At 38.4% G+C, this 18,533-nt stretch overlaps 1 protein-coding gene and 1 pseudogene across 3 annotated transcripts in view; one reads left to right on the plus strand and one right to left on the minus strand.

The window, feature by feature from the left end:
- GRM7 (glutamate metabotropic receptor 7) overlaps positions 1-18,533 on the minus strand; it is a gene marked incomplete at both ends in the record, with an annotated part of 875,705 nt that overhangs the window by 534,055 nt on the left and 323,117 nt on the right. The window lies entirely within an intron of this gene.
- Positions 1,213-2,488, plus strand: LOC308351324 (POU domain, class 5, transcription factor 1-like; annotated as a pseudogene). Its single transcript has 2 exons — positions 1,213-1,348; positions 1,422-2,488. The product of its transcript is annotated as a POU domain, class 5, transcription factor 1-like (transcript).

Genomic DNA, 18,533 nt, shown 5'->3' on the forward strand with positions numbered 1-18,533 from the left:
CTAACCTCCAGACCTGATTAGGTTCAAAGGACTCTTTTACCCTTTGTCACTGATGAACTCAATAATGCAGGACTAAATCACTCACTTTCATGAAACATTCTCGGCTAAAGGGATTGGAGAAATAATTGGCAGGTAACCCATTATTGTCCAGTAAAACACAATTAATTATTGCTTAGGCCACTGAAAAAGAGATGTCTTTGCTTCTATTAGAGAATCACCGGAAGAATCATCAATCCTTCTCTGAACTTCAAATACTACATGAGGCTTCAACATGCCCCAGCCATGCCCTCCTGTCTGAAGATGAAGCTGCCACAGCAGGGAGTGGTGGCTGATTCAGGGAAACAGGGCAGGAGACCTGAGCAAATGAGGTCTGACTTCTGTCCCACACCTGAACTTTTTCCTCTAAGTGAACAATACATATTCTGTCTTTTTTTAGTTTGAATTTTCTTCCTTCCTATCATATATAACCCCAAATACTTTTTTTTTTGACATGTCCAAAAATGTTTTTTATAGGACTCTTCCTAATACACAAATAGTGGAAAACAACCCAAATGTTCACGAACTGTAGACTAGGTAAACTGTAAAATTCAAATGGAATATTGTATGGCAATGAAACAGAACAAAGTATTGCAACAGGTATAATTCTCACAGACATAACCTGGAGTTAAAGAAGCCAGATATAATGGAGTCCACTTCCTGTGATTCCATTTATATTAAGCCAAAACCAGACAAACTAATCCATGTTGGCGGAAGTCTGAAGAATAGTGGTTCCCTATAACCCAAAACACTTTGACCTATTCTTTGATCATAATCACAATACTCTTCATGTATTATATCCCAGATTTCTCCACACATTAAAAGGCCTATCCCCTTACAACTGCCTATTTTTTTTTAACAGTTTAATTTCCTTTTTCTCAGCAAGTCTTTCCTGCTTTACCTGGAATCAATCTAATTTCAAATACCTAAATTTACCAGGGAGGGGAAGAGGCATTGGGGCATGGATATGAACACACATGAGTATTTATTTTCTATGCATCTCAGTACAAAATATGTTTATATACTATATGATGCCTAACATACTCAGAAGTTTCATAATTTAAAAAATAGTCTGGACTCAAAAAAAAACCAACAACAACAAAAACACCTCATGATAAGAATTAGTTTCTAAGATATCAGTGGCCTTCTAAACTACTGTAGCTCAGCATCTAGATTATGGTAAATGCAGAAGCTCACACTGTCCGAGGCATTACCAAAAAAAGCAGTCTCTTAACCTGGAGATTTTGGACTCAGAAGGTCTGGGATGCACTTAAGATAGACGAGTATATCTTTGAGAAAGTTACCAGGAGTGGTATTTTTTATAGTAGCAAAAGAAACGTTGTGTGCTTGCTATTGTTTTAAGAATATTTTGTATACTTTTCCAGGCCCCCAGCTTGGGGAGTGGGTTCCCCACGTGGGAGATCTGGCTTCGGACTTGGCTTTCTTGCCCCCACTGGGGGTGAAGGCAATGGGCCAGGAGGGCTGGAGCCTTGCTGGGTTTCCAAGGCCCTCCTGGCAGGTCAGGAATCAGACTGAGGTGTGGGGGATTCACCCGTGCCCCCCCATATGAGTCCTGGGGTGGGATTTTATACTGTGAACCTCAGGTTAGAATGGGGCTAGTGCCCCAAGGTGGCCTTGAGACCTGGGAGCAGAAAAGCAACTCCGAGGGGTCCTCCCCGGACCCTGTACTATCCCACTAGAGGCTGTGAAGCTGTCAAGGAGAAGTGGGAGCAAATCCCTGGGGAGCCCCAGAACATCAAAGTTCTACAGAAAGACCTGCAACAATTTGCCAAACTCCTGAAGCAGAAGAGGATCACCCTGGAATATACTCAGGCCAATGCAGGGCTCGTGGTGAGGGTTATCTTCTGGAAGGTGTTCAACCAAATGACCATCTGCTACTTTGAGGCTCTGCAGCTCAGTTTCAAGAACATGTGTAAGCTGTGGCCCCTGCTGCAGAAGTGGGTGGAGGAAGCTGACAAAGATGAAAATCTATAGGAGATATGCAAAACAGATACCCTCATGCAGGCCCAAAAGAGAAAAGGAGTAAGTCTGGAGAACTGAGCGAGAGGCAACCCAGAGAACATGTGCCTGCAGTGCCTGAAACCTACCCTACAGCCAATCAGCGACATGGCCCCACAGCTCAGGCGTCGGAAGGATGTGGTTCAAGGGTGATTCTGCAATCATCCCCAGAAGGGCAAAGGATCAAGTGGTGAGTATTCACAAGGAGAGATTTTGAAGCTGCTGGGTCCCCTTTCTCAGGGTCACCAATATACCTTCTTCTGGCACCAAGGCCCCATTTTGGTGGTCCAGGGTATGGAGGCCTTCACTTCACTAGGCTGTACCCTCAGTCCCTTTCCTGGAGGGTGAAGCCTTTCCCTCTGTGTCTTGTACCACTCTGGGGTCTCCCATGCATTCAAACCAAGGTGCTGGTCCTTCCCAGGAAATAGGGTAGGGGTGGGGGGTTGCAGAGGAAAGGGGAGAGCTAAGGAAGGAGAACCTGGGATTTGCACCAGCTTTGGGATTAAGTTCTTCATTCCCGAAGAAAGGATTTGGGAACACAAAGGGTGTGGGGGCAGGGAGTTTGGGGGAACCCTTTGGAAGGAAGATGAAGTTCAAGGATGTTCTTGTTTTTAATCCTTGCATCACTCATCACTTTGTTTTAAATAAAGAAGTCTGTGACAAAGTAGGTGTGGGAAAATGTATATTTGACTTAGGAGTAGAAAATTGAGTAATGGCGATAGCAAAAGGCTACTTGAAACTTTACCTGAATGCAGGTATTTAATGAAAGAAGATGACATAAATGGGGAAAACACTTACTTCCCACATATATCATAGAACAGAGAACAAGACAATCCTGAGAATTACATTTGATTTGAGACGACATGACTACAGACTTCCTCAATTAACCATGCCAACAAGCTAAAAGACACTTCTAGGGAACACAGAGCTCCAAAAGCAACAGATCTTAGTAGAAAGTTAAGATAAATACATTCAAGTTTCAAGAGGGTTTTAAAACAATAGCTGGTAATATAATTAGTAGTAGAATATTGTACAAACTTCAGCCATGTTGAGGCAGTATATAATCTTGTTCCAAAATTATTTCACCCATTATAGAGAGATCATTCCATTCTAACCATTGCTTTACGTAAGAAGTGTTCTTTTTTAAAAATTGCATTTAATACAGATGCTTATATCCTGCCTCTTATTCATCTACTGGTTATCCTATGAGACAATGTAAAACTCTGGCTTTGATATTAATTAGTTATATGATCTTGGGCAAGTATCTTAATTTTGGTATGCCTCAATTTCCCCATCTAACCATTGGGAATAATAGTACCTGCTTATGAAGAGATTATCTGTATATTACATTAGATACATAAGAGATTATCTGGCGTATTACATTAGATAGCTTTTGCTAAGTATTTACATAATGTCTAGAACATGGCAAAAATCCAAGAAAGTTAAACTGTGGCCATTACTATTGATGTTTTCTCTCTAAGTTGACAGCAACATACAACTTGCAGTTGCTACAGAGAAGGAAAGTGCAGGGACTCACAAAGAATTGAGAAACTATACAGGAAGAAAGAACCCTTTCTAAAACTGTACTTCTGGTATATAATCCATGGCAGCCTTCATAAGCAGAAAAATTTTCTCTACTCTTTCAATGCTATTTGATATTTCAAAATAAATTAAAAATGAGAATCATAAGCAAATCAAACCAATTATAAAATTAAATGTGTTTTTCCGTGATTTGCCCAGGCCCCTCCCATAAACACTAGATATTCTAATATGTTCCCCTAGGACAGTGTTTCATAAACCATGGTCCTATACCACTAATATTAGAATCACCCCAGGTGAGGCAACTTATTAAAATGCAAATTATTTGGTTCCCAGCCCAGAATGAAGGAAGAAATGTAGTGGTGAGTGGGGAGAGGTTCTGAGAACCTTCAATTTTTGCAGTCGCCTGAGGTAAATTTTTATGTACATTTAGATGTGCAAAATAATAATCTAGGGCATTGGTTCTCAAGTGTGATTCAGACTACTAGTATTAGTGTCATCTAGGTACTTGTGGGATATACAAAATCCCAGGCCACACCCTAGACCTGCAGAATCAAACCTGGGCATGTGCCTTCTAGGTTATTTTGATACATGCATAAGTTTGAGAACTACTGCTTTAGAGTCTTGCTATTCAAAGTGTGGTCCAAGAAGCAATGCTTAGGCATCGCCTAGGAGCTCATTAGAAGTCAGAAATTTGGGACTGCAATACCATCAGGCTTGTTCTTTCCCAGGATTACTTTAGCTATTTGGGGCTTCATCCCAGTCCACATAAATCTGATTAAAAATTTTAAACGATGGCCAGATTATTTCTATGCACATTAAAATCTGAGAAATTCTGGCCTAGGTCAGTATTTTTCAAACTTCCATGAAAGCAAAAATATAACTTTCTAAGCTCCTTCCCTAGAAATTCTGACTTTGACGGTCCAGAATGATTTTAAGATTTTATATACATTAACATGAATCCTAGGTAATTAATTTTATCAGCGAAGTTTAGGAAATATGGCTTTGAAGACAAATTCCTGGGTACCACCTAAATTATGAATCATTGCTCTATATCAGGTTCTCAATTTTGGCATTATACATATTATGGGTCAGATGATTCTTTGTTGCAAGGGCTGCTCTGTGGAGTGTAGGGTGTCCAACAATGTTCTTGGCCTCTCCCCACTAGATGTCAGTAGCAGCCTCTTCATTTATGACAATTAAAAATATCTCCAAACGTTGACAAATGTCCCCTATGGGAAAAAAATCCCCCCTTTCTCCACTGAGAGCCACCACTCTAAAAGGCAACTATTGTAGTTATTTATTATTTTATAACACACTACTCTGAAGCTTAGGAGCTTAAAACAAAAACCATGTGGTTTTTCTCAAAAGCCAAGAATTCAGGGCACGGTTGGCTGAGTGGTGGTTCTTTTGCTTCATGTGGCATCATCCCATGATACTCCCTTGGTTGTCTTCTATCAGCAGCTGAACTGGAAGATCCATAAACACTTAACATCTGATCATTTAGAGCTTTCTCTTTCCATGTGATGGCTCAGCATTTGGTAGCCCAACCCAAGGTTCTTTAAAACATGGTGGACAGTTTCCCAAGAAATAAAGCAGAGGTTTCCAGGGATCTTAATAGCTACGCATGGAATTGTCACAGTGTCATTTCCACCATGTTTTATGGATTAAATTGAATTGCAAAGGCAGCCCAGATTCAAGTGGAGGCACATGGACTCTATGTACTTATAGGATGGGAGAGGTTGATAGCCGTCACCTTTAGAGACTAACACAGTGAGTTTTGCAGGTACAGTCCACCTTAAGAACAGAAATTGCTATACCATGTGTTTTTTTTTAACACATTTCTAGTATGTGTATCTAAAATATTGAGAATTCAATATAATATTGTCCCTTAGCATTTTTTTTTAAAATTTAGTTCTAGTATAATTAACATAAATAACTAACATAACTAACATAACTAACATAAATTAGTTTCAAGTGTATGATGTAGTAATTCAACAATTCCATATATTACTCAGTGCTCATCAAGATTAGGGTACTCTTAATACCCATCACCTACTTCATTCATCCCTACCCCCACTGTGGTCCCTTTGGTAACCACTGGTTTATCCTCTATAGTTAAATCTACTTTTTGGCTTGTCTCTCTTTTTCTTTTTCTCCTCTGTTCATTTGTTTTGTTTCTTAAAGTCCACATATGAGTGAAATCATATGGTATTTGTCTTTCTCTGACTGACTTATTTCACTTAGCATTCTACTCTCTAGATCCATCCATACTGTTGTAGATGGCAAGATTTCATTCTTTTTGATGGCCGAATAATAATCCATTGTATATACCACATCTTCTTTATCTATTCATCTATTGATGGACATTTGGGCTGTTTCCATATCTTGGCTATTGTAATCAATGTTGCAATAAACATTGAGGTGCATATAACCCTTTGAACTAGCGTTTTTGCATTTTTTTTTGATAAATAACCAATAGTGTGATTATTGGATCATAGAGTAGTCCTATTTTTCAAATTTTTTGAGCAACCTTCATATTGTCTTCCAGAGTGGCTACACCAGTCTGCATTCCCACCAACAGTGCATGAGCATTCCTTTTTCTCCACATCCTCACCAACATTTGTTTCTTGAGTTTTGGACTTAGCCATTCTGATAGGTATGAGGTGATATCCCATTGTGGTTTTGATTTGCATTTCCATGGTGATGAGCAATGCTGAGTATTTTTTCAAACTATGTCTATACATTCCATTAGACTTTTTATTTTTTCTCCTAAAAGATGTATTGCGGAAAGGATTTCTTCCGGCTTTCCAATTCCACTTCCTTCACTCTAACCTCATCCCCATTTTGGGGAATAGACTTCTTGAATTTTTACATACTATAAAGTATACATAACTAAATTATAGAGCTAGATGAGTTTTTACATCCTGGACCAGGATATATGTTATCAGCACCTCCAGAGCCTCCCAGTCACTACATCCCTCCAAAAGTAACCACTGAATTCTATCACTATGAATGTTTTGCCTACTTTTCAGTTTCATATAAATCAACTTGTAGAATATCACCCTTTTGTGTTTGGCATATTTTTCTCAATATCATGGTGGAAGATTCATCTGTGTTGTATAGAAAGCCTGACCCTTCTTATCTCCCCTTGATTGGTCTATTTATCATCCATCTCTTTTATTTTATTTCACCCTTTATTCCACAGCTGCTTTAATATTTTCTAAAAGCTGATTCTATAAGTCTTCTGATAAAAACTCATCACCAGACCCTAGATCTCTACTACTTTCAAAATAAAATCTAAATGCTTAGCCTTCACAATCTCATGCCAACCTATTTTTCAAATCTTACATCACTTACTAACCAGAATACCCAACTGGATCCCACTTAATCTTTGATGTCCAGCATGTTTTCACTCAGCCTTTTACCAGGGTCCTGATGGAGAAATGGACCTCCTCTCAAGGTCCTGCCATTTTTGTTTTCCCTTACTCATTTGAGTTAGTTAGACTTTCAATTATGATTTTTTAAGCACAAGAGTAACTATACACTCCAGTAACTGGTCAGTTGAGATCTAATAACACTAAGACAATTGAGACTGTTTCTGGCTAGACTGGGAAAAAACCTTGAGGTAGAAAGTATTTCTCCTTTGAGATAGCACCTCAGAAACAGAACTTCTCAAAATATAAAACTTGACTGATATTTCAAAACATCACATGCTCAGGACCAGGTAAAATAGAAGAGGTTCAGAGAAACAAGTGAACAGAGATATATTTGAATAGAACTGCACTATCTTAATTAATCATCTTCCATACTACAAATAGGTCTGGAGAAAGAGTGTTGGTTGAGTCTCTAATAAACAACTTTGGAGGGACCATCTACTAAAGAATCAAAGGCATCAGAGAAGGCTAAGAGTCCAGGAAAAAGTAATTATCACTGAGAGAACTGTAATTTTTTTGAACATGAAGTAATAGTAGACATGAAAGATATCTTTAGTTATTTGAAAGAACATGATTTCTGTTTCCACTTAGTCTAGAATTGGGTCTAATCCATGTGTGTCAATATGACATAAATAGTATATGCACACAATGAGCTCCCATCATCAGGGGTGGGACTTAGGTTAAAGTTTGGTCTAATATAGGTAGTTCCCAGCTGCTGGTATATTAACTAGAAGCCCAAGAGTCACTGAGGTACTTTTTACAAGGCAAAAACTTCTAATCTCACTTCCTAACCTACTGAATCACATAGGACACAGTGTCTAAGAACATGCATTTTTAAGTTAAGTACCTATCAAGCTTTAAGATCTCCTTTAACTGAAGAAATGTTTGCCTTTGATACCAAAAGGTATAAGGGAGTATTTCAAATTGTTCCTGATTCAAAAGATTCTTTGGATTTCTAAGCTTAATATGGGAAATATTTTTTTTCAATTTCCTGAAGCTTCATCCATTCATTTGGAGGCTACCTTGTGTGTGTACTGACATGGAGTTAACAGTGAGTCAGGTCCATGAACTCACATAGTATCCAAATTGAAAGGGAAAACAGACATGAAACTGGGAGATACAGAAAACGAATTTATAATTACCACTATGTCAAGCCATATAAGTGTGATGAGTATAATGAAAGAAACTATGGCTTGATGCAGAGATGCTAATAAGGAAGTCTGATTGAGACTGGAGGTCAGAAATCTCTCCACTAACAAAAAGGATATTTAAGCTGAGGCTGAAGGATGGGAGAGGGCTTTTCAGGCCATGAATGAGTAGAAGGGCATTTCAAACAGAGGGAATGGTACCTATGACAACCTTAAAGTAGAAAGAAGGAATTTGTGTGTTAGGAACTGAAAGAAGGCCTGCGTGTTTGAAGAAGAAAAGTGGTCTAAGATGAAGTTGGTAGTTGAACAGGAGCCAGATCATGCTCAGTGTGATGCTTAATTTTATAATGAGGTCAAACATTATTCTGTATGTTTCCCTGAGGGTGATTTGGATGAGACTGACATTTAAGTAGGTAGACTTTATGTAATGCAGATTGCCCTTCAAAATGTAGGTGGACCTCATCCGACTGAAGTCCTAAACAGAGCAAAAGAAGGACCTCACCAAGAAAGAGGGAATTCTGTCAGAAGACGGCCTTAGAACTTGAACTGCAACACCATCCCTTCCCTGAGTTTCCAGTCTGCTGGCTCACCCTTCAAATTCAGGGCTTACCAGACTTTTATATGTATACAAATATATCCTCTTGGTTCTATTTCTCTGGAGAACTATGATTAATGCAACAAAAGTTGGAAGATTTATAACATATACTTTATTTTGCTAAACATTAGAATGGGAAGCCATTTCAGAGAAGAGCTTTAGCAAATAGTGGTCATCACATATTTAGTTTTTGTAGATACATTTTTATCCTGGTATCTCCATATACAGACTTCTAGAAAGGGCTACCAGATTCATAGTTTCCCCTTAGGCCGTTTTATCTCTTTAATATACTCTCCCATGCATTTTATATTTTTCCTTTATCCCCCTATTATTTCATTAAGTCCAATCTCAAAAGTTCTGCACTCCTTGTTTTAAAGGTTTTGCTGGGGAAATCACTGAAATAAAGCAGCTGTGAAACCAATTTAACTCCACTACTCCTAACATATCAACTATGTGTACTTCCAAAATCCCAAAATTCTTTCTCTAGAATTTACATTGAATGACTAAAAAAATTCAGCCCAGGGCGCCTGGGTGGCTCAGTGGGTTAAGCCTCTGCCTTCGGCTCAGGTCATGATCTCGGGGTCCTGGGATCGAGTCCCGCATCGGGCTCTCTGCTTGGCAGGGAGCCTGCTTCCTCCTCTCTCTCTGCCTGCTTCTCTGCCTACCTGTGATCTCTATCAAATAAATAAATAAAATCTTAAAAAAAAAATAAAAAAAATAAAAAAAAATTCAGCCCAGATCCCCAAGTTAAAAGAAACACTAAGTTATTTCCCTTTCTAAAAATAAATATGTAAAGAACTTTCTTTGAGTTGGGGTGCATGGGAGGGAAGTCTTCTTGTAATTTATTTTCATAGATCCCATCCAAGGGAAGTCACCAAACTAAATCAAGTGAGACAGAGGCACCCTGACTGACTCACTAAAGCATGGAGGGAGATCAGAATCTTCTTGAAGGATTCACACAATTCAAATAGCAATTATAGCTCTCAATTTTCTCACTAGGCAATACCTTCATGACTTGGTTTAAAAAAAATCATGAATGACATTTGGGCTTTCATCATCAAATATATTTTTTAGAACCTACTATGTACAATTTCAGGTCTTAGGTATTAGATGATTGATAGCATACACTATTCATTCAACAAAAACATGATGCATATCAAGCCCTGTTCAAGCCTCTGGGGATACAGCAGTAAACAAGGAAATATGAGGCATGGATCTCTCCTCTTCTATTGAATCCTTTTTTATTCTGGAGGGGGTGAAATAGACTATAAAATTATAATTAAGCAAGATAATTTCAGAATCCAATAAGTGCTATGACTATAATCATAAAAAGACCAAACACTTAACATACATTTTGTGCCAGAAACTGCATGAAGAATTTTACTCACATGAACTAATTTTACCCTCATAACAACTCTATGAGACAAGTACTATTATTATCTGTTTAACAGATTAGGACGCTGAGTCATCGGGAGGTTAATGAATTTGGCTGAAACTAGGTACAGCCAGGATGCGCCTCCGGGCCTCTCTCACTTCCATGTTAGGCAAGTGGCTAGGATGGGAAGGCACTGGGGTCCACTTAGAGGAAACAGTCAGAAAAGGCCTCCCTGAGGATTGATGTAGCTCTAAGACATAACTAAAGGATTCAAAACATTCCAGAACCCAAAAAACTCAAGGATTCAAAACATTCTAGAAGTCAAATGACTTAAACCATAAGTAGAAATATGATGTCTCAAATAACACAACAGGAGCACCCAACATTTTTGGAATGTTCCTTATTTGCCAAACTGTGTTAAGTGCACTCTCAGCTCAGTCTCAGTTAGTCTCCAAATGCTCCTATGTGGTAATGCTATAAATCTCCCCTTCAATGAGGAAAGCAGGAATTCAGAGATAATAGACAGCTTGCCTTGGTTCAGCAAGAGGCCAAGAGTGATTCTGTGTACAGAGTACAGAAACAGTTGGTGACTGTAAAGGCAGGTAAATTGGAAACCACAAACTGAAAGAGGAAAGAAGAGTGACTGAAGTGAAGAGAAAATATATTTTATACACAGAGTTTGTTTTTTCCTTCATTAATGGAGATGAACGATGTGGTTTACTAGAGAATGTCTCAAGCAGAGACAAATTTTTGTGAAAAGAAATGGAGAACAGAACTGTCATTTATTGATTATCAGTTACATATTAGGCACTGTATTCAGTGCGTTTTGGAATTACAACTTCTAAACTTGAAGTAATCAAGATTCCCACTAGCAGCTCAAGGTACTAAGTTTGAATCTACACTAACAGCTGTCATCTCACTAATGCTTGATGCCATGAGGTTTCTTACAGGTGTCAGAAATCTGGTCTCCGGTTATATATTTATGTGCCAAAATTTCTATGCTTTTGTTGTAGCTGGAGCTCATATTTTATTTCATTTATTCTTTTAAAGATTTTATTTATTTATTTATTTATTTATTTATTTACTTGACACAGAGAGAGAGATTGCTTCCGAGAGAGAGAGAGTACAAGCAAGGAGAGTAGCAATGGGAGGGGGAGAAGCAGGCTCCCCGTTGAGCAAGGAGCCTGATGTGGGGCTTGATCCCATGACTCTGGGATCATGACCTGAGCCAAAGGCAGACACTTAACTGACTGAGCCACACAAGCACCCTTAGAGTTCATATTTTAAACATACCTCTTATTACCTTTTTTTTTTTTTAAGATTTTATTTATTTATTTGACAGACAGAGATCACAAGTAGGCAGAGAGGCAGGTAGAGAGAGAAGAAGGGAAGCAGGTTCCCTGCTGAGCAGACAGCCCTATGCAAGGCTCCATCCCAGGACCCCGGGATCATGACCTGAGCCAAAAGCAGAGGCTTTAACCCACTGAGCCACCCAGGTGCCCCTTTTACCTTTTAATTTAATAAAGTATCCCAATATTTTAAGTTATGTGAGTGTATGTGACTAAATGAAAAAGAGAGCAAGAAAGAATAATAGCGAGAGAGAAAAAAGAATGAAATAGAGCAAGAGATAGAAATAGAGAGATACAAAGAGAATGCATAAAAATGGGTTTGTCACAAAAATCTTAGCTGCCACAGATGCTTCAAAGAAGTGGTGTCCATGTATTACCATTCATTACCTTAGTATAATTCAGAACCTTGTTTGTTTGTTATTAATTTGCACAATAGAGTCAGGTGCCTGGAAGAAATACAGGAAGGTAGAGGTCCACTGAATCCTTAGTCTTCCCAAAGTGGCCCGGTGTGCAACAAGATTTCCTGTTCTATTATAGAACTTCTAAGATAAAGACAATTTCATATTCTAATCATCCAGAAATGATGAAAAAGGGAATAATGAAAGCAAATAAACAACTTAGAATCTGTCTCTGCTTATAAACAAACCCATGCAATCAGAAATCAGTGACCTATTTCTTTCAACTGTGGTGTTTCTCAGTTCACAGATATTAGCTCAGTTATCCACCCTTATAGTAACCCATGTATCCTCTCAACAAACACACACTGAGCACCTATAATTACAGGCCTACAATCTTAACCAGAGGTACAGTTACAGGAATCACGAGCCTAGAGATGATGACTAAAGTCATAGACATAGAAGAGATTTCCCAGAGGGGGAGAAAATCAGTGAAAAGAAATGAAAGCCAGTGACAGAACCCCCTGGATAAAGCAGACATTGAAGCATAAAAAATTATGAGCCAGGAAAGGAAACTTAGATGAAATGGTCAGAAAATTAGGAGGAGAACAGAAAAGGTCTACTTTTTAATAGGAAAGGAGGGCCTGACAAGATCAAATCAGATGAAGACTGGATTAGTCCAGAGGCTTAGGTATCTAGGAGGTTATTGGCATATTTTCACCTGTGACATCTTAGTGCAAGGTTGAAGGTAAAAGCCTGATTACTGTGAAGTGACAAGTGAAGGATAGGCACTCAGTGGAAACTGTAATGGGAGATCTACCTGAGGACTCTAGCTGTGAAGAAAAACAAGGGGTGAGCAATAAAGGGATATTCTAAGTCAAAGGAGAATTTCTAGTATAAGATGGAGGTGACAAGCACATTCACAGGTTGTGTGGAAGGAACCAGTACAGAAAGAAAAATTGGAAATGCAGGAGAGAGGGAACAGAGGGTCACGAGGCACTCAGATCAAGAGCATAGAAGCAGAGATATATAACCTTTACAGGTGAGGCACACCTTTTCCTCAGGCACTGAAAAAGAGAATGAAATTAGATGCAATTCTGTATTTTAAAGTATAAGAAGAGGAATTTGAAGGAGAGCACATCTAAAAATACTGTTTTTCTAGGTGACAAAGGCAAGGTTCAACTAACTACTGGGCGAGTGAGGTCGAGAATTTGAGGGGGCTGGTGTGGTATGAATACCTATGCTGGAGAATGGAAGGGGAGGCGAATCAAGGACATTGAGAATTACTGAGTGGACACAAAAGAACCATCTGAGTTTGACATTCACTTCATAGTTTTGAGCTACAGTGGCATTTCTTAAAATCTGTCCCACAATCCACCTGAATTAGATTTTCCTGAGGTCCTTGCTAATAATGCCAATTTGTGGATCCTTTTCAGACCCTACTATATCTTCTCAGTTGATTCTGGTGTTCTGTGAAGTCTGCAACCACTGATCTGGACAGTTTCTCAAACTTCCTCATTCCCCCAAATCACTTAAACTCTTGTACAGATTCTTAGACTTTGATTAGATCTATTGAATCAATATCCTCAGTAGAAAGTTTTGGGGGTCTTTACTGTTAATGAAAGGCCTGGATGTTTCTGATGACCAGTCAAGTTTAAGAACACTGACCTCAAGTTCAGATGTGATGGAAGTTAGCAATGAGTATTAATAATGGTGTATGGGGGTACCTGGGTGGCTCAGTTGGTTAGGCATCTGCCTTCAGCTCAGGTCATGATCCCTGAGTCCTGGGATGGAGCCCTGCATCAGGCTCCCTGCTCAACAGGGAGTCTGTTTCTCCCTCTCCCTTTGCCCCTCCCCCTACTTGTGCACACACTCACTCTCTCTCTCCCTCTCTCTCCCTCTGAAATAAATAAATAAAAATCTTTTAAAAAATAATGGTTTAATAGTTCACAGAGTATGATTTTTAATTTTTTAATTTATATACAGTAAAATTGATATATTTGTGTCCAGTTACAAGAATTTTGGAACATATATAAATTTGTGTAATGATCACCACAATCAGAGTAGTTGAATCAAGCAAAAAAGTTTTCTTGTACATTAAAGTAAAATTCTCCCCTAATTGCTGGCAACAAGTGACCTGTTTTCCATTACTACAGTCTTGTCCTTTCAAGAATGTCATATGTTATCATAAAGTGTGTAACCTTTTGAGACTAACTTGTTTCATTCAGCATAATACTTTGAGATTCAACCAAATTGTTGCTTTTATCAATACTTTGTTGTTTATCTAGCTGAATAGTATGCCAATATATAGATGTACCACAATTTATTTATACATTTACCCATTAAAAAACATCTGGGTTGTGATTTCAGTTTTTATAATTATGAAAAATTCTATAATGAAAATATGTGTGCAAATTTTTGTGTTAACATAAGCCTTCATTTCTTTAGTGTAAAGAACCAGGAATAGGATTTCTACAAGATGAATTCTGAATTCATTAACAAATAGTTATTGAGAAGTCATTGTGTATAAATGAAAGTTTTAACTGTCTAGTTGTAGAAGAATTATCATAACGTTGCATAAGATGCAGGATGACTTTGAACATGAGGTAGAGGAGATGGACATACACATGGTAATTGCAAAGGAGTGAAGTATGGCATTAGGGGTAAAGGCTCAGGGGGGAAGCAAAGACTGTGGGTTGAACAGCAACATATTCAACTTCGAGGTTGATACAATTACATAGAAGGACCAATTTCTCCACTCATTGCCATGGCTAATACTATAGAACTCTGTGGGCTTGAAAGCTATAACAAATCTAAAGCAAGTAAAACAAAAGAAAATAAAACAAAAGACAACTTTCACTGATATTTTTGTCTACCACTATATCAAAAAATTAGACTATAGTATGTAGTCAATGAATGCTTGGTAAAGGAAGAAGAGCCATGCACAGGTATGCTGGGGGCCAGAGGGCACGACTATTTCAGAGGAAGTGGGTTAGTAAGAGTACAAGCTGTTAGTGTTGTAGAAAAAGAAATCAGATACATTTAAATCACTGTTTATATTGTGAAACATTGTTTGGGGATAATGGGAAATAGATTCCCATATACTAGTACAGCTTTTGTAGGATGTCTGCCTTACCTCTGACTGGGATGAGCCAGTGGCTGTACTTGTCTTCCAAGTCTAGCAGGACACTCCACTCAATGGCATGTGTTAACTGAGGATTCAGCTGTGCCTATGCTTCACATAGGGGTCGCATAGTGAAAAACAATCCAAGAGTAACCTTCTCACAGGAGAGGCAGCCACAGAGCACAGTAACGAGTTTGCAAAATGATGGTCTCTAGAGCCATAGCCCATGCCAGCAATCAGAACTGGCAAAAACAAAGCATCATGCTCGTATGAATTGAACTCTTTATGAAAAAGTCTGTAGAATAAAGCAAAGTTGCTCAGGCAGTAAGCAGGAAGGGATCAAGGGCTATTAGATCTTATTTCCAAACAAGCAAATAGGAGACTTAGATTCTTCCTTGGCTTTAAAAATAGGCCCAGGAAGCACCTTTGTCTAAAACCAGTCCATACTTGTTTTTGAAATTCACTTCTGAGGTGTTGTGTTTTGTTTTGTTTTGTTTTGTTTTGACCAAGACAGCATCCATTTAAGGAACATTCCCAGAAGAGACACTGTAGGTGGAAGATAACTAAATGACAGCCTTAAGTTCGTCAAGGGATATACTGGCTTACTTATATGAAATGAAGGCCAGATGCCTGCTGTCCTTTAATCAACATGCTTCTAAAACTGCATATTAAACAAGACTATCAAGAAAGCACAGAGAGAGGGAATTTGCAAATAGCATCAAAGACATGTGACTTGACTAGAGGATAATCACAGTAATGACCATGGCTCCTGGTTTAGGACGTGAGTCAGAAACAATACAGACATGAGAACTTTATCACTGTTCAACAACCTCTCAGAGAAGAATAATTTGTTTAATTTTTTTGTAATTTTTATAATTTTCCACAAAGAACATGAACCTTCTTTGTGGAAAATGTGTGTGTGTGTGTGTGTGTGAGAGAGAGAGAGAGAGAGAAAGAGAGAGAGAGAGCATGTGTGCACGTGTACGTGTGTGTATAAAACATGCACTGCAATAGTCTTAGCAAAAAGGATGATGCTTAGTCCTATTCCAATATACCACTGGAGGAATAACGATTCCTTATCCTACAATGTTTTTCTATGACGCTTTATATTTGATTTGCAACCATTAAATTCCTGAGTCCCTGAGGAGCATATAGGTGCAGGAATTATTTTTATCACTGCTTTTGCTTGCTGGTGGGCACCTATTTTAAATTTACCCTGCAAACCAGCTCTTCATATCTTCCCTGGATCCATTATCCCATTATACAAGACAAAAGTTTGAGGTCATTGTGCTTTATGTCTCTCTTTCATCCATCCACAGTCAGCTGTTATTAAACTCCATAAACATTTCAAAGGATATTTCAAGAGAATAACAACACTAACTGAAAACAACAGCAGTAGCAGACATCTTTTATTGAGCATTTAGTATATGTCAGATGACCTAAAGACTTCAAAGGTCTAACTCTCACTACAAAGCCAAGAGTCAGATAATCCTCATTTGACAGGTAAGAAAATAAAAGTACATTAGAAAGAATAGCATCTTGCTCAATATCATAACTGAAACAAAGAGCCAGGAATTGTAGGACAAAGTTGAAAAATCTAGAAAGAAGCAAGCAAGAAAGATCAGTCTTTAGTCTCCAACCACCCTTGATTCATTGCCTCCTCATATGTGTGTGCATGTGTTTGTGTGTGTGTGTGTGTGTGTATCTAAGATACATATGCATATAAGTGAATGTATATGTGTGTGTGTGTATATATATATATATATATACATATATATATATATATACACACACACACATATACATCATATACATATCTGTATATGTAAGCTTTATCTATATATCACTATATGGCTTCTTGTTCCATTATTATGTAAAACAAACACTTTGCAGCTGAGTTCATTACCACAACCACCTCTCAGTCTAGCAGAAATGGATAACACAGAGCAAGTGGCCATACCACAGATCTATGACTGGAAAGGGGCCACTCAGCTAGGAAGTTCAACTCCCAAAATCTTCTATTTTTAGTTTAGAACACATAAAGAGCTACTGTCAATAGAAAGTAAATGGAAGGGATGGGAGTCATTTCAAAACCAAGGTTTTTACGAAGCAGGTATGTCTGTCACTCTATTTCTCTTTTCACTATTTGGACGCAATAATAATGGATTCCTATGGAATGTGAGGGACACAAGATTATAAGAGCCTCTGTCCCCAAATCACCACAAAGCTGCATACTACTACCAACAACAACAACAAAAACAATGAACAATTTTTTGTATGAATGAGAAATAAACTAGCTGCTCAACTGGAGAAATTTATTAGTAACCACTGTCTTTCCTTCCCTACACATTCAAGAAGATCCTTTATTCCATTATCTTTACTTATCATTTCCTATCATTTTCCCATGCAGGGACCAGAACATTTTTTTCAAAATGGCCAGATAGTAAATATTTTAGGCTCTGAGGGCCACAAAACATCACTGTGGCACATTACACTTCATTTTTTAATGATTCTTTAATGTTTAAAATAAATGCCTTGGAGTGCCTGGATGGCTCAATGGGTTATTCATCTGACTCTTGATTTCAGCTCAGATCATGATGATCTCAAGGTTGTGAGATCAAGCCCTCCATTGGACTTAATCTGAGGGGTGGAGCCTGCTTGGGATTTTCTCTTTCCCTCTGCTCTCCCCCATATGTCTAAAATAAATAAAATAAAATAAAATAAATTTTTAAAATTCTTCACTTGAGGGCTATACAGAAGCATGCTGTGAGATGGATTTGGCATGCGGGCCACAGTTTGTCAACCCCTACCTTAGGAATATTTGGTCAGGCTAAAATTTTAATTACAAATTATGTCACATACCCACTAACAAAGTTATTTGGGTCTGCACTTCCTATTTTATCAGCTATGAAGTTTTTTTCCGAGATTCCAGACTCTTCCTCATGCTGGTTATGCTGAATTCCCATCTTCCAGTTACTCTCTAAAGCAAGCCCATTTCCTCATTCCCCACTCAACACACATCCCTTGTCCCATGTGTAGGCCTCCTTGTACAGTGCTTATTCATGCTCTTGCCCAAAGTTCAATGTCAAGTACATGACCAGTCAATGCCCACTCTATGTATTCTCTCCTCCAAAAGCCTTCACCATTAAACTTTAATCCTTCCAGTTTTCCCTTTCTTCTGAGCTCCTGAAAGAGGAATCCTGCATTATATTATTTGGTGCTTAATTATATTCTTGGGACTCAACTATGCACCAGTATTGTCCCAGGCTCTGAGACTGCAAGAATGCATATGCCACAGGCCTTGCCCTTAAGAAATTTATGGAGGACTAAACAGACCAGCACACAATGGCAATACAAGGTTGTAAGTGCTACCAATGAGAATCAGAGAGCAGCGTGGGAAGTACATAGTGAATAGTTTGTCTCAAGCTTCATGCCTTTTTAAAATTTTGTTTCAAAGGCACATCTTATTGTTAGCTTGAGAAAAGAAGATTGTGTGTGTGTGTGTGTTCTCCCCTT

This window comes from Martes martes (genome assembly GCF_963455335.1).
Source record: "Martes martes genome assembly, chromosome: 1".
NCBI lineage: Eukaryota > Metazoa > Chordata > Mammalia > Carnivora > Mustelidae > Martes > Martes martes.